The sequence below is a fragment of the Leucopleurus acutus genome, assembly GCF_964270905.1.
Source record: "Leucopleurus acutus genome assembly, chromosome: 9".
In the NCBI taxonomy this organism is placed as follows: domain Eukaryota; kingdom Metazoa; phylum Chordata; class Mammalia; order Artiodactyla; family Delphinidae; genus Leucopleurus; species Leucopleurus acutus.
This window is the reverse complement of record NC_139144.1, coordinates 69,387,356-69,413,061: the sequence shown is the minus strand read 5'-3', so window position 1 is coordinate 69,413,061 and position 25,706 is coordinate 69,387,356. Positions and strand designations below refer to the sequence as shown.

General features: G+C 35.2%; 1 protein-coding gene across 4 annotated transcripts in view; it reads right to left on the bottom strand.

The window, feature by feature from the left end:
* Nucleotides 1–25,706, bottom strand: part of DNAJB9 (DnaJ heat shock protein family (Hsp40) member B9) — a 562,457-nt gene that overhangs the window by 106,390 nt on the left and 430,361 nt on the right. The window contains exon 16 of one of the 4 annotated variants that reach the window (XR_014326472.1): nucleotides 19,988–20,075. The exons of the other annotated variants lie outside the window; for them this stretch is intronic. The gene's annotated coding sequence lies outside the window, so the exon portion shown is untranslated. Of the gene's footprint in view, nucleotides 1–19,987; nucleotides 20,076–25,706 lie in introns of those variants that run through there. 4 annotated transcript variants of the gene reach the window in all.

Sequence of the window (25,706 nt, the reverse complement as noted above, 5' to 3'; positions counted from 1 at the left end):
TCTGTATCTCTATGTGTGTATGTGTGTGTGTGTGTGTGTATATATATACATATATATATGACTACATAATACATAAGTCTATAAAAGTCTATAGCTACATAAATCTAATTACAATTTCATAGGATTCAAAAGTGTGAAGCAAAATTTATCTTATTAACGGTGCTAAAATTCAGTACATATATGATATAACTTTTTTTTTTTTTTTTTTCCTGCGGTACGCGGGCCTCTCACTGTTGTGGCCTCTCCCGTTGCAGAGCAGAGGCTCCGGACGCACAGGCTCAGCGGCCATGGCTTACAGGCCCAGCCACTCCGCGGCATGTGGGATCTTCCCAGACCAGGGCACGAACCCATGACCCCTGCATCGGCAGGCGGACTCTCAACCACTGCGCCACCAGGGAAGCCCTATGATATAACATTTTAAATCTGATGAAAACAGTCTATCAATAAAATAAGTTTAATAAGAGTAAAGAAGTCTTCCACCAAAATTGTTGGGGAGTGGCTGTCAAACTGAAAGCAGATATAAAACCTACTGGGAACAGCTGATCCTTAATGGAGTAGTGAGTTTATATTTGCATTCACTGCTCTGTCACTGTCTATAAAAGCTATCAGATATTTGTTCTTTAGGTACTGTCGTCAAACCAGTTTTGAGAGACAGACAATGTTAAAGTCAAGTCAGAACATGTCAAAAAGAACTTCTTTTTTTAATATCACAGGGATAAGGATGGACCTAAATATATTCTGAAACTAGAGGGAATGTCTTGATGGTAAAAAAAAAAAAAAAAAAAAAAGTCTACCGATGCTGCTGCCTTGAATCATAAAGTCAACATGTTTTTTTTTTGTTTGTTTTTATTATTTATCCTGGTTGAAAGTACATGCACAAGTAGTATACATTTTCAATTCACTCCTGTTTTCAGTAATCTAGGTATCCAATATTTCACACTTGGCCTAATTCTACCATGTGACTGAAGACTTCTAGACAATTATTGTGTAACAGAACTACTCTCTCACAGAGAGGACTTATCTGTAGTATAGACCTTGTGAGGATTATATCTGGCACACCTGTATCAGGTTCTTAACGCTCTCAGGACAAGTTACCTATTATTTAAAACCCTCAAACAACTATTGCACCCAATTTTGCTAGAAATAACTATTTTACAATAGCAGAACTTATCATTCTGTGTAATGTTTTAAAAGAAAATAATCATTTTTCTGCATATAAAACTTATTCCTGAAAAATATATGGAGTACACTTTATTTTCTTAGCTGCTGGTATGAAATGTCTCTTTGTGGAGACCTGTCTTTGTTAAGAGAATAGACCATCTCTAATGAAGCCTGAGGCCCCAGGGCCTGATTGTACTGAGATTGGTGCCTGAGTTAGAGAGAATCTACGGAAGAACTCCTCATCTGCACATGAGAAAGGGACATATTTACTCCTGAGAGACAGTAGGGGAAGAAGATATTGGAGGCAAAGTAACAAGGAAAGGATCAAAGGAAACTATCAAGATTGGGAAAAGACAACACACAGAATGGCGGAAAATATTCACAAACTATATATCCAATAAGGATCTAGTATAATACATAAAAAGCACTTATACTTCAACAACATAAAACCAAACAACCCAATTGAAAAATGTGCAAAGAATTGAATACACATCTTTCCAAGGATTATATACAAATGGATAATAAGCTCAACATAATTCACCATTTGGAAAATGCAAATCAAAGCCAAAATGAAATACAGCCTCACAGTAGGATGGCTTTAACTAAAAAACAAAAAACAAAACAGAAAATAGCAAGTGTTCGTAAGGAAATGGAGAAATTGGAACCCTTGTACATTGCTGATGGGAATGTAAAATGGTACAGATGCTGTGGAAAACAGTTGGCAGTTCCTCAATAAGTTAAACATAGAATTACCATATGATCCAGAAATTCCTCTTCTGGGTATGTATCCAGAAGATTTTAAATCAGGTGTTCAAACAAACTTGCACACAAATGTTCATAGCAGTATTTATAATTTCCAGAAGATGAAAACAACCTAAATGTTCATCAATTAACAAATAAAATGTAGTATATATAAACAATGGAATATTATTCAGACATAAAAGAACAAAGTATTTATACATGCTACAGCATGGATAAATCTTGAAAACAACAAGCTACGTGAAAGAAGCCAGAAACAAAAGGCTGTATATTGTATGGTTCCATTGTGAAAAACCCAGAGTAGGCAATTTTACAGAGAGAAAAAAATTACTGGTTGCCAGAAGTTAAGGAAAATGGGAAGTGGGGAGCGATTGTTTAATGGGTTTCTTTGGGGGGTGACGAAAATGTTCTGGAATTAGACAGTGGTAATGGTTGTACAACATTGTACTAAATGCCACTAATGGTAAATTGTATATTATGTGTATTTTATCATCATAAAAAGAAATAATTGTAAAATTAAAGTACTAGGGAAGAAGAAGGACCAGGGAAAGAGAAATTAGGAAACTGCTGCATGACCCATGCAATATCTTCTTTTACCATGACTTTATAATACTTTTGTCTTTTCTAAAGACTGTAAAAAATCACAAGTTTCCTGGTAAATTTGGATTCCTTTTGAAAACTGGTGTCAAGGCTGAATTCTGTGCCCTGGCTCATATTATGTCAATAAGATCAGTCTATGTTATTAGGGGAAGCAGATATTTGATATCCATATTTAATTAAAAAAATATTGATCACCTGTTCTTTATCACTGTTCTAGACCTTGGGAGCTATAAAGCAATATAACAAGGTTAGTGTTAGAACTGCCCTCACAGTTATGCTTTTCTTAAAATTATGATCAATGGTCTTACTCCATGTGACACACATGGAGATCAGATGCCCCCATCTGAAACTCAGGGTCTTTCCTTGACCAATTCAAGGTATTCCAGGACATCAAGAGACTCACTATGTCAACCCTACCAACGCAGCCCCTTTAGTAACTGGGTATCTTCCACATTAATGATTACCAGACTGAGGTTAGCAAATGCCCCCAGGTCATGGCTGGTTGCGCATAGAGTTTGAAATTCAATTTACCTAAACCTTCACAAAGACTCCAAAGGGGTTTTAAGGAATGTGCACTGTGAGACATTGTGGATTACAATTGTAGACTATTGTAATTCAGTGATCTAGAAGAATCATTAGGACTCATGAAAAGTCTATTTGTGTCAGGTCTTCAAGCACATGCTCAAAACACACGGAATAGGAATACCTCTAAGAGTGCCTTTGTCATAAGGACATTTCAGATATAGGATTTATACAGGTTGCTAATTCTTATTAGTAAGACTGTTCTCAAACAAGGAAGAGATTTCCCAAATAGTATATCCAAATAACTTAAGTCATACTGTATTTTTGTTCTAATCCAAACTATTTATTTCAATTTTTTGTAAATGTTCATAGCATTTGGGGGAAATGTTCTAATTCACCTTTCATTACACACTGGTAATCTGCTAAATTCCCAAAGTACTGATAACTCAAATAAAGCTACTCCTAGCCTCAAAATAAAATATAATTCTCTGAAGAATTACTTGGTTACAGAAGGATTTTACTATCAGTGTCTCTGTAGAAGAATTCATTAGTTGGTAATATCACTAAGGCTGCACAATTCTGGAAGAAAGTATGAGATGAGTTGTGGTCACATTTGATTAGGTTTGGACCTGGGGGAATAATTCCATGCACCAAGGTAACAAGGGAATGAGCTCACCTGCAGGGTTTTGTCCCTGATGCATTTCACTCTCTGCTAAACATGAATAGTTAATTTTCAAGGGGGATACGAGAAGTATATGCATACCACATTTAGAGGTGAAACTAATCTCATACTTTGCTATAAAATATATTTCAGGTCTAATCACTGAATACCAGAAAATAGCCCTTGCTTCTAAAGCCAGTCAGTAATTTATATGACTCTGACAATTTTAAATTGCCTAGCTTGCGCCTCTAAAGTGAAATTCAAAAATTAGCAATAGGAGATACACTCCTGTGAGGAAAAAATACTGTAATTCTAAATTACACATGAAATACTTATGATGATGTCGGGGTTTTTTCTTGTCTTTTTTTTTTCCTTCTTCAGATTTTCAAAGGAATTTATTGGTCCTTTTACTCTTTTTCTTTGCTCAAAAATTTCCAAGGAAATGTAATTATGGGCTAGGATTCTACCTATCATTTTAGTAGGAACAGCAAGAAGTGAGTTTAGGGAAGAATATCGAGAAAAAATAAACATTTGCTTTACGGTAAGCATTTTGTTAAATGATTGATTCACTTTATCTCATTACACATTTACAACAGCTTTTCAAGGTAGATGTAACAGGATTCTAAAACTGAACTCCCCTTGTCTCAAATTTGACTGAGGCTCTGATGGCACAAAGCAAAGCAATAGGTCTGAAGCAAATTGCAAATTGCTTGAGCACACCTACACAGGACCAGCAAAGGAGGCATCTGCCATTCTGTTTTCCAAATCTTACTTCAACATCTAATATGTAAGTGATTAAAGGGAGAAAGAAGAGAGGAGGGGAGAGGTGAAGAGAGAAAAGAGAGGAGTTTCAGAGAGAATTTCTTTGAAGAAGGGTGGTGAAGAGCCATGAGAAGGGAGATAAACCCTCCACATTTTAAGCCAGTGAGAAGGCACTTCAAGACTCAGAGAACTTGAATTTGTACCTTATGTGATATAGGAACTGGTGCCTAGGATATAGGAACTGATATCGTAACAGGCCCAAATATGTGAGTTTGTGGTTATCTAGTTGCCCCAAGAGTATAGAGGGCTGAGTTGAGAAGTAGCAGCACTTTCAGTTGTCAAACGTTAGTGTTTAAAGGAATTAATTTTGTATATTTTGACAGAAGCCATCGAGGGCTTGTTTTGGATTACACCAAATAGGGCTGTGTAGAGAAACAATGGGACTCCAATATAGGGGCTCTTCCTCCAAGATTCATTCCTCCATTTATTCATTCATCTTTTCAACAATATTTACTGAACACCTACTGCAAGCCAGGCATTATTCTTGGCACAGGAGATATAGTAATGAATAAAATAGGTAATCTTTGCCTTTTAAAACCTTATATTCTATTGAGGAAAGACAGATAATAAACAAATATGTCAAATTGTGAAAAGTGCTTTGGATAAAAAGCCATGAAAGGCGGGGGGGGGGGGGGCGTGGTTGGAGAAAAGTCCAGTAGAAGAGAATAAACAAGGACTCAAGGAGAGATCTGAAGTGACCAGTTAGAAAAGATGCTTTGGCTGCATTATCCTGAGTACAGTGAGAGGTTCACAGGGAGGCAATCACTGAGAAGCCAAAAATGCCCAAGGCGAGAGTCAAATTTCAAAGTCCACCAAGCCTAGAAAATGCAAATACCATTTCATAAGTAGGTATTTTCTCACATCTCTCCTCTCTCCCTTGACCCACCCCAATACTGGAGGAGCCAGAAGCAAACTAATGAATGAGGAGATGGAATGTGGGGGAAGAGGAAGAAGAGAAGGTTTAGCAAAAGAAAGAGAAATCGAAAAGCTGCCCATACCTGCCTTCCCTTTGTTGGTTTCCACACTGTAGTATACTCAAGGCATGGGAGGAGAGAAAGTGTCTTAAGCTCACATGAAGGTTGGAATTCTGACTGTTCAACTGCAATAACATTTTAATAAAATGAAAATGACTAGAAGTGCTTACAAGACTATTTTTTTTAATCCAAGAGTGACTGGAAAAGTCATGGGAATTCTCTGAGATTTCATGCTAGGAGAGACCAACAACTAATTCACCAAGGTGATCTCAATGGAAGTGGGAGAAAAATAATGTTTAATGATTGTACCCTAGTGAGTTCTGCTCTTTCAACTTAAAGGTAGCAGTCGGTAGCACTCCATAGCAGAGAAACTGAAGCTTACAGAGTGAATTAACCTATTCAAATTCATACAAAACTATGAAGTAGTGAAGCCCAGAAGCAAATATGGGAAAATCAAAGGGATAATTGACTTGTCTGGAAGAGGCATTCTTTGGCTCCAATGCCTCAAAGAGAAAGAACATTCAAGAATAAGTATTTCTTTGTGAAAGACTCTTTTTCTTTAAGGTCCTTTATGGACCAAACAAGCTGAGGTTCAACCAAAGTTCCATGTTGAGGAGAGGAATATTTCTTCACCAAATGTATGATCCTGAATGTGGTAACATCATTCTCCCACTTCCATAACATGATTGGTCCATCTTATCTTTTGCCCACTCCTTTGTCCCATATGCTCAACTTGATATTTGCTCATTAGAATTGTAGGGTATAGTTCTAAACTGATAGTGATATTGACATAGTCCTTAGATTTAAAATGCACTTTCATGCAAATAATTATTTGATCTCATAATAAATCATAAATTATGAGATAATTTATCATAATAATAGAAAATTAAATTAAAGCTAAAAGAGAGTAAAACTAAAGCTAAAAGAGTTTGAGTGAATTGCTCAGAGTCACAATGTTACTGTTAGAGACAGACCTTGAGCACTACTCTTCTAGCTCATCGTTTAATGTTCTTTTTCTTTTTTTTTTTTATAACTCATAGTTTAATGTTTGGGTTTTTTTCTTATAAATTTATTTTATTTATTTATTTATTTATTTAGGCTGCGTTGGGTCTTCATTGCTGCACGCAGGCTTTCTCTAGTTGCGGTGAGCAGGGGCTACTCTTCGCTTCAGTGCACGGCCTTCTCATTGTGGTGGCTTCTCTTGTTGCGGAGCATAGGCTCTAGGTGCGTGGGCTTCAGTAGTTGTGGCATGAGGGCTCGGTAGTTGTGGCACACGGGCTTAGTTGCTCTGCGGCAGGTGGGATCTTCCCAGACCAGGGCTTGAACCCGTGTCTCCTGCATTGGCAGAGGGATTCTTTACCACTGTGCCACCAGAAACCTTAGTTTAATGTTCTTAAGGGAGACCTAAGAAGACTAAAGAAAGCACTTTTACTGTAATTGATAAAAATAATTTAGATAACCATTTGTGTCAAAAATAGATATGCCAAATAATTCACAGTTTTCACCACTTTTAAATTTAATATTCTCTATAATTTAGTCTCTTTTCCTTTATCTATACCAATTCCTGCTAGGACTTTCTACTGAGAAGAGTTGTTTGAAAGTCTTTATTAAATTGCCTTTGGGCTCTCCTAATTTCTAAGAAAAAAACTAAGCATTTCTCTAGGTAACTTTTACAGCCTATTCCCAATGCTTCATATGTGGAGAGAAAATTCAGTTGCCTACTTTTGTTTCTTGAAGGAAAACAACTAAGTCTTTATCTACAAAATTCTAACAATCAGCAAATATTGAAAATAACTCAGTCAATGGATTTCAAACTACAAGGTTGAAAATTTTTTTATGAAATTAACACATAACATCCCATACATGAGGGCTCTGCCTTCAAGACCTAATCACATCTCAAAGGCCCCACCTCATAATACCGTCACATTGGGCATTAGGATATCAGCATATGAATTCTGCTGGTACACACTGAAATCATAGCACTTCTACTCACAGTTTCTTTTCTCTTGTTTTTTCCTTAATTTCTTACTGTTAGTCCTTAGAACCTTTATTCTCCTTCTTTCTTCAGAGCCTATAAATTTGTTTCTAAATATAGTTCTCATCCTGTTGTATAGGTATCACTGTATCCCCTTTAATTTCTATGTGGTTTTTAATCTTTCTTTCACTTTATTATACCTTTTGATATAATATTAATTTCAAGAAGTTAAAATTTTGTCAGCATTTTATAGTTTTTAATTTTGCAGAAAAATGTAAAATATTAAAGCTCATTTTAAAATGTTTTTCTTAATGCCCAAGGACAGGACCAATTTTTCAATATCTTCAATAAATATTCAAAACAAACATATATCCTTTATTTGAAGAAGACAAAGTTCTCGCTCTCTCTTTATATATAGCTCTAAAAATCTTGTAATAATGATACACTACACTAGCCATACTTAATATGTGTTCATGTACAATTCTATTCATCCAAGTCTTTTTCCCTACTAGAACAGTCTAGTTCTGACAGTAACATGAAATCTATTATTATACTTGTGATTTATTTTTAGTCACCTTCTCCTTGCTCTTCAAAGAGATTTTTTGCATGTATTTAGTTGCTGGTTTCTGATTTGTTGTTGGTTTGTGTGTGTGTGTGTGTCTGTGCATGTGTGTGCACTACTCTGTTTCATCCTTATCATATATTGTACCGTTTTTGTCTTTTTTTCATTATGCAATTTCCCTCTGTATTATGTTTAGTGCTTTGACTCCTCTTTAACATAATATTGCAGTACCTATTTTCCTGTTGTTTGAATTTTTCTAGTATTTCTCTATCCATGCCTTATTTTCAACGCTAATAAAACATGTGTTTTTTGCAGAAATATACCTGTTTTTAATTAAATCTGTTATCAGTTTTTTTGCATGTAACATAATGACTGACATATATAATTTCTTTATGCCCAACTTATTTATACCTATCACATATTTTGTGTTATTCTTTCTTCATTTTCATTTTCCAAATTTTTGTTGATTTGGCAGAGTTATTACTAATTATTTATTAACTAGGAAGTTTTGCCCCACTTTTTGATAACATGAGTAATTACCTTTCTTTTATTGCTGGTATAGGCAAGCACATATTTCTCTATAAGTATTTAAAAATAATATACCAAATACTTCTCCTACCAAGATTCACTCTTTTCTATGTCAAGAACTCCTAGACCTCATCTGAAACTGCTTCACTCCAATAAGATGGGATCTTTAAAACATTTTCACATTATCCCCTTTTCCTCTTATTTATTCTCCATTTCTATCATTAGTAAGACACACACTTTGAATGTTTTTACTTTTTTACTTCTCCCTCGTCCCTCACCATTCTGAACGCTGGTGATTTTGCTGATATGGTTAAACTTTTAGTTGTACACTCTATATATTTTCCTTAAACTATGCTTTTTCTCCAAGAATCCTAGAGAAGCACTATATTTACACTGGCAAAAGATCTACCCTCACTCTTCCTTATTAGCTCACATTTAATTATGTGTAGAAAATTGTGTGTAAGAGGTGTGTGAGTGGAGAGAGAGAGAGAGAGAGAGAGAGAGAGAGAGAGAGAGAGAGAGAGAGAGATCTACTATGGATTATTTGTTACTTGATATGTTTTATGGGTATTTTCCTCAGAAGGGAACAAATGTTAAATACTCTGAGTTCTTGCATCTCCTCCTCATTCATTCACTGTGATGGCTGAATGACATCTAGGTTGAGCATGGTAATCCTGAGTTCTAGTTCTTTCCTCCCAGTAGTCTGTAGATGATTTTTAATTGTCTTCTGGCTTCAAATCTTAGATAAGTCCAATATCACTGTAACCTCTTTCTGAGCCAATTGTAGGTAACTTGTTTTTTCTCCCTGGAAATTTATGAAACTATAAGATTTTCTCTTTCTCAGCAATTTTACCAGAATGTTTCTCGATCTTTTTTTTTTTTGCTTATCATTCCATACTAGAATTCAGTACAAGCAATTAAGCTGTAAACTTGCTCTCACCTTAAGAAAAATTTTTCTATTGTTTGTTGTTGTACTTCTTCTCCTCCAAGTGTCTCTTTCTCTTTTTTGAAGGCCTATTGTTTTGTACATTAGTGCTCCCAGAGTTATCCTTCAAGACTCTTAACTTTTCCATTATGATTTCTATTTTCTTGTCTTTCTACTTTGTAGTTTGATATGTATTATTCTTGATCTCCTAGTGCAAAATATTTTAGTCTCAACATCCTTTAATTCATCTAATACATTGTTTAGTTGATATGTCATGAGATTTTGTTGCTTAATTTCTTTTTGTTTGTTTGTTTTGTAGGTACCATTGTATCTATATCAAGTTATTTTAATTGTTGTCTAGTTCCAGTGTTTCTTTTTCAGAAACTCTGTACCTCTGTGTATGTCTATATTTCTGGGTATCTCTGTCTGTGCCAACTCATCTTCTTCTCTCTGGCTGATGGGTTCAAGTTATTTGGGTTATACTCTTCTTTGCCAGCTCTTTGAGGTTCAAGTCTTATTGCTGGAGTATATTCAGAGGTGGCAGGCCCACAAGTGGTGGAAGGCAAGGTGCTTTTTTCCCTTAAGGATTTTGATAAAATTAAAGACTCCCAGCTCCCTGCAGAGGCATCTAAAAGAAGTTGCCCCGCTTTCTGGTCCCTCTGTCCTCTCCCCACCTTACGAAATTGGAAGACTCCATTCACACACAAATTTCTTTCATGGCTTCTTAGGAATCAGGAATGCCAGGTGCAATAATGCAGCATTACTATCAGCCATTCCTCAGATTATTTTTGAGGACAAAGATCTACTGCTTTCTGGTCCTCACCCCAGATGCTCACAAGATGCTCACTTAGCTAAGAAGGGAGAAATTCCAATACCAGTTGACTTTACTAAGACCCAGAAGAATCCAAGATCTCCCTTTTACCTTTTGACTCAGTAGATGCTCAGAATCTTTTTCCCAAAGAAAACCTCCATAAAAATAAAATCAATCCTTGCTTTTTCTCTATCATAGCTTCCACACATGTTGAATAACAATATTCTAGTTTTGAAGAGGGCTTTGAGATTATTTTATTTCACACATGAGAAAACCCAGGAGCTAAAAACATAAGTGTTATGAAGACAGTTAAAAAAACAGACTTTTAGGCAATTATGCCATGACATCACGTGATGCCATTTAATATGCCATTGCTCTGAGCTGGTTATAATTGAGCAGCAGTTACAAATCAACAGACTCTTAACTAAACGACTGAAGATTCCTTGTGGAGAATGGACTTTAATGTAACGTTTCAAATCTTTTTTTGGAGTAACGCAAGGTAGATAAAAATGTTCTAATTTCTAAAGTACGGTAATTAATTAGTAATTAAATTATGATTTATTATTGTAGGTGTGGGTTGGTGTAGGTTTAGAAAAATCATGTAGGTTTTTCCAAGTTTCATGTTAAGATTCACATTATAAAAGTAAAAAGAGAAGTAGAGTCAATAACTTGATGGTCATGGAGAAACCCAAATATTACCCCTAGGAAGCTTGTATTTTGCAACCCTCTTTAAGCAAATATGTGTATACGTGTTTGGGTGTATGTGTGTGTGTGTGTGTGTGTGTGTGTGCATATATGTGGTTTAGACTTCCCTGTTAGCCATTTAATTGGCTAATGCTAATGGTGGAATTTACCATCAGGTAAGGAAACTATTATTTTTTAAAAATTCATGAATATGCAAAAAACTTGTTAAAGTTTGAGGAACTATAATCAAATTAGAGAAGGTGAGGCTGCTTTGCTAATCCCTACAAAGTATATGGAATCTAGTCAATAGTAATAATCACACAGGGATCTATCAACATGAATACAATTTAATTCTCAAATATTTTTGCTGCCATGTTAGATAAATTTACAATTAATGTATGAAGCAAAAATGCCATTCATTCATCATGTCTACAAGTTATTTATTCCTGAATTAAATAAAGTTGATAAATTATTATTTCCAAAAATAAGAAAAAGGGTCATCACACTTTGCTAAAATACACTTCATATTCTTCTGGAAATAACATTTTTATGATATAAGCAAAATTATGTTACTCTCTTTGAATGGCTCAGAACAACAAAAGATAAAGAACAGCAAAGTTTTCATTTATGTGGAAGATATTTAAATTTCACAAAGATATGAAAAGCCATTTAATGTATTATTCATTTTCATCACATATATATTCTGATCACCTCCTATTCACCCCACCGATGAAGGAGTGCCCTACACTAAACAGTACTAGATAGCCAAACACATAATACCCAACATTGGTCAGATGAACTTGATAGCAGACTGTTAGTCACATATACTCACAGTCTAGGGGAGAAGGACACTGCATGCTATTCAAGGCCACACAGGGTTTGCACTTGAGGACAGCATGAACAGGACTGTGGAAGCAGATTCTATAGTAACAAGAGGATGAGGTGTTCTGCGGGAGGATGTGATTGATTTGTTTAATTCCACAGGCTGGAAAAGTTAGGTTAATGACCAGTTGGAGTATAGTTCATCTGGCTCATAGCAGGCTAGCCAGGTGGAGAACCTTTCCTGCTGGGGAGATTGGAGGAGGAATGCATATTTGGCAAGAGCAGGGGAGCTCACGGTTAGGCTTTTTGGGGTCCTGTGAGGCTCAAGATATCAAGATAGCACTTAGAATTTTAGACTGTACAATACAGTGTGTTTAATAACAATTTAAAGGTATTGGTTTCTCAATGCTGGATCACTGAAACCAGACATTAAAATGATAAAGAGACTTATGATAGTCACAATAATAATAGTCATATTTTTTTACTGCAATGATCTTTAATGGGGAATTCTTAAACTAGATTCATTAGATAATTCTAAAAGAAAATCCAAGTGTTAGCAACTTTGGCAACAAGGTATCAAATACAGATTTACATGTGAATTTAGAAACTTGTGCTGATATAAAGAACTGCATTTGTTGATATGACAGTAAATCTTCTAACACTATTATATATTATTTTCTTAAATCTTTGTTTATTCTAATGAAAATGTCCTTCTTTCTATCTGCATACCTCCAAGAATCATGCCAAAAGACAAGATGTTACCAAAAAAGTAGGTAATATGTATAATGGATGCAATTATCTAGCTTTGCTAATTGTAATCACACAAGGAAAACAAAGCCATTTGGGAAAATCTTTTTTCAAAACTATATGTAAAAGCAACTTAAATTAAAATTATGCAAGATCAGTATCCAGAGAGAATGATATTAGTACACTTAGTGGAACATCAAAGTTTTTCCAGTTATTTGTTTTTATAAATATATGGAAACTTTAATATCCTTGCTGATATACCACACACAGGTCAAAATATATATTAATATTTTAAATAAATGTATGTGTTTACCTGTGTACAGATGTGTAGATAAGGATTATACTTAAATATAGTAAAATAAAAATAATATATTGTAACTCATGTGATGTGGTTTATATAAAAGTGGGCACAGATGACATAGAGCTAAGTCTAAACTCAAGTGATAGAATTAGCTTCATTAAGTTTTGCTCTATTCTTCTGTTGAGATGATCTCTTAGAAAGACTCATGAAACCATGCTAAATCAGACTAGGAGCAATGTGGAAGGGGTAAAGTTAAGTGAAACACTGATATGATGAAATCTGATTTACAGAGCGCACACATGCCATCCAAGCAGAAGATGTTAAGTCCTCTATGTTGAAAAAGGGAGAAGATTTCAATCCCCTATTCCCTGCAGGCATTAATTTTTCATTTTTATTATTCTTTGGATTAACATTTAGATTTGAGTTGTTCTATGTTTGCTTTGATATACTCAAAACATTGTCTAATAAATAAATGTATCATATTGTGGTGATATATAGTAATATGTATGTATTATATTTGTTTTCTAATCATTTTGCACAAGCTTTAAATTTTATCATATTCTCTGTATAGCAATGAAGTCATTTCCATTGCAAACTTGTAACAATAATGGACAGCAACCTTCAGGGGATACATTTCTGAGAAATTTATTTTCCCTCATCTTGCTCAGCCACCCAAAGAATGAATTTGCTTCCATGACAGATAAAGACTACACTGATCAATTTAAAAATGGTCTTGGGGCATCACAAGTCAATAACAGAAAAGGAAAACGCAAGATAATAGTATTTCTTTTTATTAGGTTGGTAGATGGCATTCCAGATTTACGCATCAAAATTGTCTCTTTAACAATTATTAAATAACCGTAAGCATACATCTTGGTTGTGTGGGTACTGTTTTATACTGAATAATCAAGACAAAGATAAATTCTATTTGACTGCAATGTGGTTACTTTACAGAAATATGATTACCAAAAAGTATGTGAAATTTAAAAGACAGAATATACTTACTACAAAGCATAATATTCTACACTGAAATCTAAAACTGCCATACGATATAATTTTAAATTTTTTTTTAGTATAAGAGTTCTGCAATAATAAGACATTTCATAGGAATGATTTGTTGTTCTTGTTTTGTTTTTTAAACTCACTTGAGCAATAAGTAATAAGAGTGGTGTTCTACAAAACTGTCATGGGAGAGGACATACATTTCATAGGCTATTTTAAATTCAGCGATGGTGAAAATTTTTTGTTGCAAAAAGTGTGCCTTTCAAAGTAATTTGAGATAAACTAAAATTATAGCATTTTCAAGGGATTTTTCCCTGATTGCTCTCATTTTCCTCTGAGAGTGTTATATATGCCTGAATTACATACAATAAATGGAAAAGTGTTTCTTTTAGAGAAAGTTCCAAAACATTTCTTTAGAAATGTGATTTCAATGTTTTCCGCATTTGAGAACTTGTTATACTCCTTCCTATCACTCAAATATCAAATTGAAATATATTTCGAAGTGTTACTTTTGTGAAAATTACCAATGACTTTCTTGAAAACTGAAAAATTTAAGTAATTTAGTGAAGAAAAAAAAAACCTATCTGATGTAAACTCCATTTGATTGTCTGAATTTTTCACCCTTCATTGGTTTTGGTAGATGCATGCAAACATACGTCTACACTCTTTTGAGGCGTTTGACATAGTACCCATGAAATATGTCAAGTCAACATCATTTGTACAATTTGGCTATAAAAGATGATTTTAGATGTAAACTAGATGTATTCCCCATTCCACTTCTCAAAACATCCCAGTTAAGGTGACAAGTTCTAACCGTGTTTGATAAAATGCTCCCATGATCTTAAAAAAATGTTATCATCCATATGCCAGAGTACTGGAAAATGTCTATTAATTTGAGTTCTAACGATCATGTGTATTTCTACGTACTGAAAATTACAATCCAAGAGGAAAATAAGGAAAAAATTCATTTACAAGACTATAGAAAAGAAGAAAATACTTAGAAATAAATTAACAAAAGAGGTTCAAGACTTGCATACTGTACTACACTAATATTTTGAAAACTATAAAACATTATTGAAAGAAATTAAAGAGGACCTAAATAAATGGAAAGACAGTCCGTGTTAATGAATCAGAAGCCTTAATTTTAAGGTGGCAGTAATACTCAAAATGTTCAAGAAATTTAATGCATTCCTTATTAAATTTCCATCTGCCATTTTGCAGAAATGTAAAGGCTATTCCTAAAGACCATATGGAATTGCAAAAGACCCTGAATATGAAAAACAATATTGAAAAGGAAGAACAAAGTTGAAGGACTTACACTTCTTGATTTCAAAACTTATTATACAGCTACTATAATCAAAACAATGCCATACTAGCATAATGATAGACATACAGATTAATGGAATAAAATTGAGAACCCCAAAATAAATACATAATATATGGTCAATTGATCTTCTCAAGATGCCAAGACCATTCAATGAGGGAAAGCATTTAACAAATGCTGGGAATACAGGATATCCACATGAAAATGTAGGACGTTGGACACTTACCTCATATCATAACACAAAAGATAACTCAAAATGGATAAAAACATCTATATCTAAGAGTTAAAATTGTACAAATCATAAAAGAGTATATAAGAATAAATCTTCATGACCATGGATACTTATACATGACACCAAAACACAAGCAAAAAGAGAAAAAAAAATTGAACTTCATCAAATCAAAATTAAATTGTTTTGTACTTCAAAGGACACTAACAACAGAGTGAAAAGAAAATCCACAAAACGGGAGAAAATATTTACAAATCTTAAATCTAATAAGGGTCTAGTATCCAGAATATATAAAGAACTGAAAACTCAACAGCTAAAAGACAAACAATGCAATTTTAAAACGGGCAAAGGATTTGAATAGACATTTCTTCAAAGAGGATAGACACATGACCATGAGCAATGAGATGCTCAATGTCATTAGCCATTTATTCCAAATCAAAACCCATGAGACAATTTCAGACCCACTAGTATGGCCATAATTTTAAAAAAATGATGATGATGATGCAGAGAAACGAGTCCTCATACATTGCTGGTAGGAATTTAAAATGGTACAGCTACTTTAGAAAACAGTCTGGCATTTCTTCAAAAAGCTAAATATAGAATTACCATATGACCAAGCAATTTTACTCTTAAGTATTCACCCAAGGAAATTAAAGACATGTTCAAGTAAAAATATTAAACACAATATTCATAACAGCATTATTCATAATAGCCAAAAAGTGAAAACAATCCAATGTCTGTCAACTGGTAAATGGATAAACAAAATGTGGTATATTCGTACAATGGAATGTTACTCAGTTATAAAAAGAAATGAAGTACTAAAACAGCTACAACTTGGATGAATATAGAAAACATTATACTAACCGAAAGAAGCCGGACACAAAGGTCACATATTGTGTGATTCCTTTTACATGAAACATATAGAATGAGCAAACTCATATAGGTAGAAAGTAGATTAGTGGTTTTCAGGGGCTAGGAGAAAGGGGGAAGGGAATAGGGAGTAACTGTTAATGGGCAGGAGATATCTTTTGGGGGAGACAAAAATATTCTGAAATGAGACAATGGTGATGATTGTACAACATTGTGTATGTAAAAAAACCCCACTGAACTGTATAATTTTAAATGGTTAAAATGGTGAAATTTATTTTACATAAATTTTACCTCAATTTAAAATAATGGAGTGAAGTAGTGATGTATACAACAGCATGGATGAACCTAACACGATACTGTATAAAGGAAGCCTGATACATAAGAGTACCTATTGTATAATCCCATTTACATGAAGTTCTAGAATAGGCAAAACAAACATGATGACAGAAATCAGAGCAATGGTTGGTTGGGAAGAATAACTGGTATGAAGCACAAAGGGAACATTCTGGAGTGATGAAAATGTCTGACATCTTGAGAAAGGCATAGATTACACAGTTTATGCATTTTTCAAAGCTGAACAATGTGATTAAGAATTATGTATTTCATTGTATAATCAGATCTATAACACTAGTTTTGATAGCATGAATTTGTTCCAACATGACATGTATTAGGGAATAATAGGAAAGGAACTTCGTGTTAGCTTATGCATGAAAAACACTAGCTGAACATTGAAAACAGCACCCAATTTAACTGAGCCAAATAATGCAAAAAATGAACATACTTCAAACACCAACCAGCTGTCTCAGTTCATCACATGTGTTATAAGCCAGTCCCATCCACATCTAGTGTTACAGCTTTCTAATTTCATATGATCCGTTGTACTGGATTAAATAATGACCTTCAAAAATCCATGTCCATTTGGAACCTATAAATGTGACCTTACTTGTAAATAGGGTCTTTGTAGATGTAAGCAAGTCAAACTGAGGTGAACTAGATTGGGTGAACCCTAACTCCAGTAAGACCGATGTCCTTATAAGAGGGAGATTTGGACACAAAGAAACAGATACACAGGGGAGAAGGCTATGTGAAGACAGTGGCAGAGACTGAAGTGATGTACCTATGTAATCCTAAGGATTCTGCCATCAACCAACAGAAGCTAGAAGAGGCAAGGGAGAATTCTTCCCTAGAACCATCAGAGAAAGCACAGACCTGCCTACACCTTGATTTCAAACTTCTAGCCTCCAGAACTGTGAGAGAATAAACTTCCCTTGCTTTAAGCCACCCAGTTTGTGGTAATTTGTTACAGCAGCCCTACAAAACTAATACACCCATCTTCTACCACTTCACAATAACTCATAAGCTGAAACCCTTCTGAAGCCCATTTCCAGAAGCAAACATGGGAATTTTTCAAATTAAAGTGTCTATTTATTGTATTATTTTTTCATATCCATTTAACATGTGTAAAACTGTACTATTATTTTTACTAGGTTTCTATCGTTCCTTATGTCGCTGATATATGACATTACATATTGTGCTCTAAATCCATCTTTCCCATAAGCACTGCACTTCTTTGTTGAGCAAATTTCCATAGCACACTGCTGTGAGGTATTCTTTTTTTTTCTTTCCATTAGCACATAAGTTAGATTAGGTTATAAAATAAGGCAGGGCATATTACAGCTTCTTAGTAGCATTCCAGTTATAAAGAAATGCATTAGTTGCTTTGATTGATCATGTATATTTCCTAGGTTTTCATCTATACAAACCAGTGCATGGGTTAGGTTCCTCTACAAATAGTTAATTTTATATTTTTGGTTTCACTGTCAGAAATTAACACTATTTCCAAATTCTATAAGTTATCTTCTTAGTTCAAAACTTCCTCTGGCTATTACTTATCTCTACCCTTTTTGCAGTCAAACTAATTAAAATCTAGGTTATCTACACTCTGTCTCCTCACTTCTCAAACTATCACAATCTAGATTCCATCTCTTCTACTCAATTGAATCTCAAACTCAGCATGATTGACAAATAGCTCCTGTTTTCACAAATTAGTGAGCACTATTCAGTCTTCATCTCATTCGATGGCTTGGAAGCTATTTATACCATTGACTTCTTGCTTCTTTTCATGACTCTTTCAATGCTATGAAAACCAATTTCATAACATATACTCTCATAGTCTTCCTCCTCTCTCTCTTTAGTTACTTTCCAGCATTATTGCTTGTGGCATATTTTTCTCTGCCTGTCATTTAAATGAGGATGTTCTCAAGCTACTGATTTTTTAATGCAAATCTGTGTCATCCTAGCTAACAAGATAAACAGAGGAGCTAACTTGAGCAGAGTTCTGAGATAGGCTTTTACTGCGGTTCAAGAGGAGTGATATGAAAATCATTTCTATGAGAAGAGTTATACAGCATGCTAATTCCAATTTATTCAGTGACACTGAACATACTACTTAATCTATTTTTGGTTATGTTTTTTCTATCTTCCAAATTAGTATATATTTGCTTTTTACCTTACTGAAATGCTAGAACATTTCCAAGATGTCTGAAAATTGTTTTTTAAAGCCTCTGAGAATGTGTTATGTAAGCACCAATAAATGAAAATGTTATTGTAGCCATAGCTCGCAAATATTTTTTTAATCTCTAATGTCATTATATGACATTATAATTTGGCAATGCTCACAGTTGTAAAGTGAGTTTTTAGTTTTAAATTTAGAGGCATTTACCCTAAAGTATTTCTTTCACTTTATGGTTGTTTCGATTCACATCAAATACTAACAAACATATAAATACTCTCTTAGCAAAGGTTGTCCTGGCCTGTGATAATGAATCATTATTTTCGGTTACTAAAAACCAACACATCTGGGCTTCCCTGGTGGCGCAGTGGTTGAGAGTCCGCCTGCCGATGTAGGGGACACAGGTTCGGGCCCCGGTCCGGGAAGATCCCACATGCCACGGAGCAGCTGGGCCCGTGAGCCATGGCTGCTGAGCCTGTGTGTCTGGAGCCTGTGCTCCACAACGGGAGAGGCCACAACAGTGAGGGGCCCGCGTACCACAAAAAAAAAAAAAAAAACAACACCGCCACATCTAACTAAAGTAATTCACTAAAAATAAGTTGTAATGTCATCTCTTTTCTACTATTCAAACCATAATCATTAGCTAGATATATTTCCAGGCCTTCATACATAAAGCTATATTCCCAAGGAATATGTTGTTGAGTGATATCTCCTTACTGAGTTCTTGAAGGAGAAGACATAAATCATAATTTTATAATCTCAGAGATAAAAGGAGCCTAGGAGCTCACCTGTGGTGGTAGAATGGCATCATTGCTAGCAGTATGGGCTCTGCAGCCAGATGGCCTGAATTTGAATTCAGTCTGCTATTTTCTGCTATTTAGTATTGACACTTGTGTGAATTGGGCAAGTTACTTAATGTTACTAAAGTCGGATTTCTCACCTGTAGAGTTAGTAATGATACCTACACTGTAAGAATTGTTTACATTAAATAAGAATATATAAATATGCATATATATATATAACAGTCAGTAGTATATTTAATACATATTAAATACCCAGTAAATGTTAGCTACTACTACTACTATTATTTACTCCAACTCTCAGCTCCTACGCGAGCCCATGCCATTCAGCTCACATGTGGCCATTTCATTAGGGAGATCCCAGCAGCTCATGTAGAACCATGGATGGTCACTTAAGTTTAGGAGATCCAATTCTATTTAGAGGATCCCGTTGGTACAGTTTTCCTAGTATGTTGTTGTTCCACATCTGTTTCAGTGTCATCAGCTATTTTATACCAGGTATAAAATGAAAACAGAGAGAGGAGAGCTTATAGGAAGAAGAGAAAAATATTGCTCAATATATATATATATAATATGATATATATATTATACCTATACTATAGATATAATTATATATTACATATATGATTGTAGCAGCTAAAAAGGCAAAAGGGAAAGATTATATTGGCTAACTTCAGGCAAATTTTGGTTTTTACTGGAATATGTATTTTCTTTGTTGAAATAATAGGGACAGTAAACATATATTAAATGATAAACATGGTTGCTCTAAAATAGGTTTCTTTTCCTTCATGACGACTCACTCCACTTAGCAATTTTTCAAGATTCATTCATTCAGTAGGGACCATATTTAATTCAATGTTCAACACAATACATTCTTGTTTTTCAAGAAAGCCTAAATTATCGCATGCTGTAATTTTAAAAATAGAAATCAGGTTCTTTCTATAAAAAAATAAAGATAAAATACACTGAATTCTATAACTCTCACCATTGAAGTATGAATCTAAATAAACAACAAAAAAATGTATATTTATTTTATCCCTTGGAACTAGACAATCTCTGTAAATTTATTTTTCCTTTTTATGTTTCCTTTAATAAGAATACTTGCTGCTCCTAAAGGAGAGTTTTATTTCACTTTGGTTTGGGCAAAATCAAAAATATATATATATAATACTTGATAATATAAAAAAATATATAAACTATCTGTATTACATCCACTTGTTCCTTGTCACTATTACTCTATGGGCTTAACATTCTCTTCAGTAATGTATGCTTTTATAAAGTCAAGAATCATAATGAGCTGTTTTTTGTTAACCAGAACATTTTTCCCAGTTGATGCGCACATGGTAAAATCAATAAACATTTACTTTTGGCTTAGAATAGAGGAAATTTTGAAATGTTTTCTAAAATAGCAATTAATACTTCTATTTCCAAAATATTAACATAACATTATATGTTTTCTTTTCATCAGAATATAATTCTTTTGTTTAAATTGTACCAATATACAGTTTTTCATTTTTTTTTAAAGAGAATAGAGTAAGTACCTGATTATATGTGTTCCTTTCAAATAAGAAAACAAAAATAAAATCTATGATGGGAATTCCCTGCCAGTCCAGTGGTTAGGACTCTGCGTTTCCACTGCAGTGGGCCCAGGTTCAATGCCTGGTCAGGGAACTAAGATCCCGCCAGCTGAGTAGCTCCACTAAAAAAATTAAATTAAATTAAAAATCTGTGACAGGCTTACAGAATGAGAAGTATTCATCCAGATATGGAAAAAACTGACCGACTTGTCACCCCATTCCCTACTATAGACTACAACAAGAAGCCACTATGAAAAAAAAGTAATTTAGGCCAGATTAAAAGTGTGCTACCAAACATACTCACCAGAGCACAATTTTAAATATGTACTCTTTTTGTGTTTTGCAACTCTACTTGAATAATTGTGCCCCAAGCTAAAACCTTTTTTTAACTTCTTTTAATAGTGTAACTACATAGACTGTCTATTTCTTTTAAAAGAACTTACAGAATCCAAATAACAAGAAAAGAAAAACAAAGATAAGCCATTACTGTCAGTACCCATATATTTTGACAAAGAAACACAACACTGAATGTTTCTCTCTTCTCTAGACGTCCAGCTTGCAGCAACTTGTTGATGTTATACGCATTTACTTTGTCATGAATTAAGAATGAAAGGGTTAATCAGATGCTTCCATAATTCTCTGTCTAGAAATCCAAGTATAGGCTTTATATATATTTTAATTCTAAAGAGCTTCCCCAAAACACTTGGGACTCAATCTTTCCATCCATAAATGTCTACTATAGGATTACACATATTCCTTTCCCTAAAATTTAAGCTGTAGGGGCCAAGAGTTTTATTATTCTGATGGCTCGTTGGTCATGCATCTTTGTCATTCTTTCCTGGAAGAACAATGTGGATCCTTCAGAATCCACTTAAATTGCTATGACTTCTTAAAAAGTCTGCCAAACTCTCTTACTATCACCCTCAGACTCCTCTGAATTACTCTGACCCCTTATAGCAATGCTTTGTAACAGCCAATTTACAAAATTATATGTACCGCTATCTTTTATAAGTATATATGTAGTTTCCCTAAGGCCTTATGTCCCACAAGGTACCTAATATGTTTGCCCATGACGAATTCTTAAAAATATTATTTGATGCACTGACTGAATCCCTGCTTTTGACTGGTGTTCGTCTCTCATCGTTGAATTTGTTCTTCTTTCAAGCTGTGCCTCATAAAACATATGCTCTCTTGCTCAAAACATGGCAGGATGGCCAAATATTATATGATGAAACTCAAAGGAATTCAATTTTAAACTATTCTCCCCCCAAAAAACATCATCTTTGATTACCCTTCAGAAAAAAGAATCTAGTGCTTCATCATGTGTGAAGTTGAATATCCACAAGCAGGCTTCTTGAAAAAGCCACATGTGTTTATCACATGGGAGAATTAGACTATTAAACTAAGATGCGAATGCTGGAGAGTGCAACAATATTTGTCAACAAACATTTTCTCGGTAGCTAAAATGTAGTGCTGTAATAGAGAGGATACAGAAAAATCCAATACGGTAGTCCCTGCAAATCAACGGATCAAGAACATGCAATGCCATATTTTTTTACGTTTTCCTCTGTGTCTGTCTTGCCCTTCTAACCAAGCGGTTTTTTTCTGGTGAAGAGAATCTTCCATGGTACATAAGAAATGTTATTTTAACCAAGCAAGACCTTATGTGGCCTTTCAGGAGCAGATGTTTCCGCCCCCCCAACCCCACCCCTGCCCATGTCCTCTGCCTGCCTTTTGTCTGTAGAAAAACTTTAGTCCAAGAATAAATTTAATCAGAGAAGTGAGGAAATGGAGAAAAAAAGGAAATCAGTCAAGCAAGACAAAAAAATAATAGTTTAACCATTAAACAATGTTAAGGAGCTTTAGTTCCTCCTTAAGGGCTGTAGACAATATTCTGAGCCTTGTCCCTTGAGTTGTTTTGCAGATACTGAAACCCCCACCAGGCAGAAGTTAACTGTATGATGCCCACAAGCACGTAAACCTCAGATTGATTGGAACCAGAAAGTTGATGATGTTGACTCCCAATTACCTTACCACCAAACAATCAGGAGAACGTCTGGTTGGCATTCTTCTGAGCTGGTCACACACCCCACAACCCTCCTCCCTCACCCTGTCTTTAAAAACCTTTCCCTGAAAGCCTTCAGGGAGTTCGGATCTTTTAAGTACAACCTGCCCCAGAATCCTTGCTTGGCTCCCTGCAATAAATGCTGCACCTTCCTTCACCACAGCCCAGTGTGAGTAGATCAGTTTTACTGCAGGCAGGCAAGCAGACCCAAGTTTGGCTGGGTAACATTATGATTATTGAATTTGCTTTTAATGTCTGAATATAGCACCTTTCAGAAAAGTACTTGCATTTGGAAAGGGAGAATTTAGTCTAAGCAATAAATGACTAATGATAGATTTTGTTTTATTACTTGCAGTCTACAAGGGGAAGAGGAAAATACTCATTGAACATAACTGTGAGCATTGAAACCAAATCCTGGAGGTTTACACCTGCTTGGCCTTACAGGTGGCAGAGGCCAACTCAAGGTTACTCCACCTGGTTCAGTTTTATCTCATGTTACCTTCTCTGTTATCATATTGCCCTCGAATCCTTCAGGCACATCCGACCTATCTCCCTGCATCTAGTCTTGCCCTTCTTCAATCCATCTTTAAAGAAAAAAATTCAGAATATGTCACACCCTTGATTAAGCTAAGCACCACCTCCACAATAGTAACAAAGCATGGCCTCTCTCTGCACTTAAAATTCAAGTCCTGATGGCCTATGAGCACTTCCGTGATCTGGCTCCTGCCTATCTTCCTGGCATCACTGCAGCTTTACTAACCCTTTTGTTCAACTCTATCAGCCTTCCTTCTGTCCTTGATCATACCCAGCTTATTCAACCTTTGGGCCGTTTCACTTGCTGTTTGGGGTACCTGGAAAACTTGGCTCAAATTTCATTTCTTCAGAGAAAAGTTTGTTTCTCAGTCTAGAGTCTTTGTATCCCCCAGTGTCAGTCACTCTTTCACATCACCCTGCTTTCCTGTCTCCACAGTAGAGAGCAATGTTTAAAATTCACTTAGTGTTTATTTTTGGCTTCTCCTCTTTAGAACAGAATCTCCCTGGTCTATTCTCTCCCTAGAGCCCAGAACAGCTCCTGGTGCAGCGCAGGTGCTTAGTGTATATTGCTAAGTAAAGTCCTAGGAGCAGAAGCAACACCGTTTCTCAGTTCTCAGCCACCGAAGTCCCAAGACAAGAACAAGGGGCTGAATTTAAAACAAGGACAGGAGGAGAAAGTTAATTTCTCCTGGAAAGCTATAGAGGCTGCTGACACCCTTCCAAGATTCAGAAGCTATCGTTATTATTTGTCCCCTACACGTTGAAACAGAAAATGTCAGTGAAAATCCAAGATAGTGGGATAATTATGTAAATAAATAAAATAAAACATGGTGAATGTATCAATCCTAAGATACTTTCAGTTATCACTCATTGATGTAAAAGGAAGAATCCCTGGAAGTAACAGGTGATTCCTTTTAACATTAAAAAAACCCTGTGATATAAATGAGTATGTACATGTTACTCCAATTAAATACAAACTACTTATAATATGCATTAATGGATCATAAAATTTCACCTCCAACTAGGAATAACCCACCTTCAAATATGCACACTTGAAGGAAGCTTAACAAGTGTGTCAGTAACCTTTAGTATTAAAGTGTCATTCGCACTGTATTTTCTTGCCTTTAATAAATTTATTTCCCTTGTTTCCCGATAAGCCGACTGAATTTCTGGCTACGTTTCTTCCTCTCTGTCCTGAATAAGCTCCTACTGTTAGGCCTGAACCAGGCCATCCCATCTATTTGCCTGTGACCTAACCCACGTAATCTCACGTTTACGTGAGAGGGCTCCTAAAACCCTCTCATCTGAGCTCATCAATGACAGCCTTCTCCTCCTTTAAAGGCACCCTCAGTTTAATCTTCAGGTTAGCTGAGTAATCAATGGTTCAGGTAAAGCTTATTTCGTTTTCATTTTTTTCCTATGTATGAGGATTTTTCAGCTTCTGTGTTAAAGTTGACAAGGAAAGTACTTTCATTTTAGTGCTACATTTTCATCTTTGGCTTAATCTAGAAACAATTTCACTCCTGCAAACAAACCTGGCATATTTATGAACATGAGCAGGTTATATGGTCACCTTTTATAATTCTGTCATGGAGTCAAATTGTATTTTCAAGAAAACAGAAACCTTCCATAGAGCATATGTACACAACTCTAAGCATCCTGAAAATGTGTAGTGTAAGTGAAGCTATTTCTGTTGCATATTTTATCCTTTCTGCAAAAGGAGTTTATGTTTTGTTTTGTTTTTTTGCGGTACGCGGGCCTCTCACTGCTGCAGCCTCTCCCGCTGCGGAGCACAGGCTCCGGACGCGCAGGCTCAGCCGCTCCGCGGCACGCGGGATCCTCCCGGACCGGGGCACGAACCCGCATCCCCTGCATCGGCAGGCGGACTCCCAACCACTGCGCCACCAGGGAAGCCCAGGAGTTTACGTTTTTAGTGGCT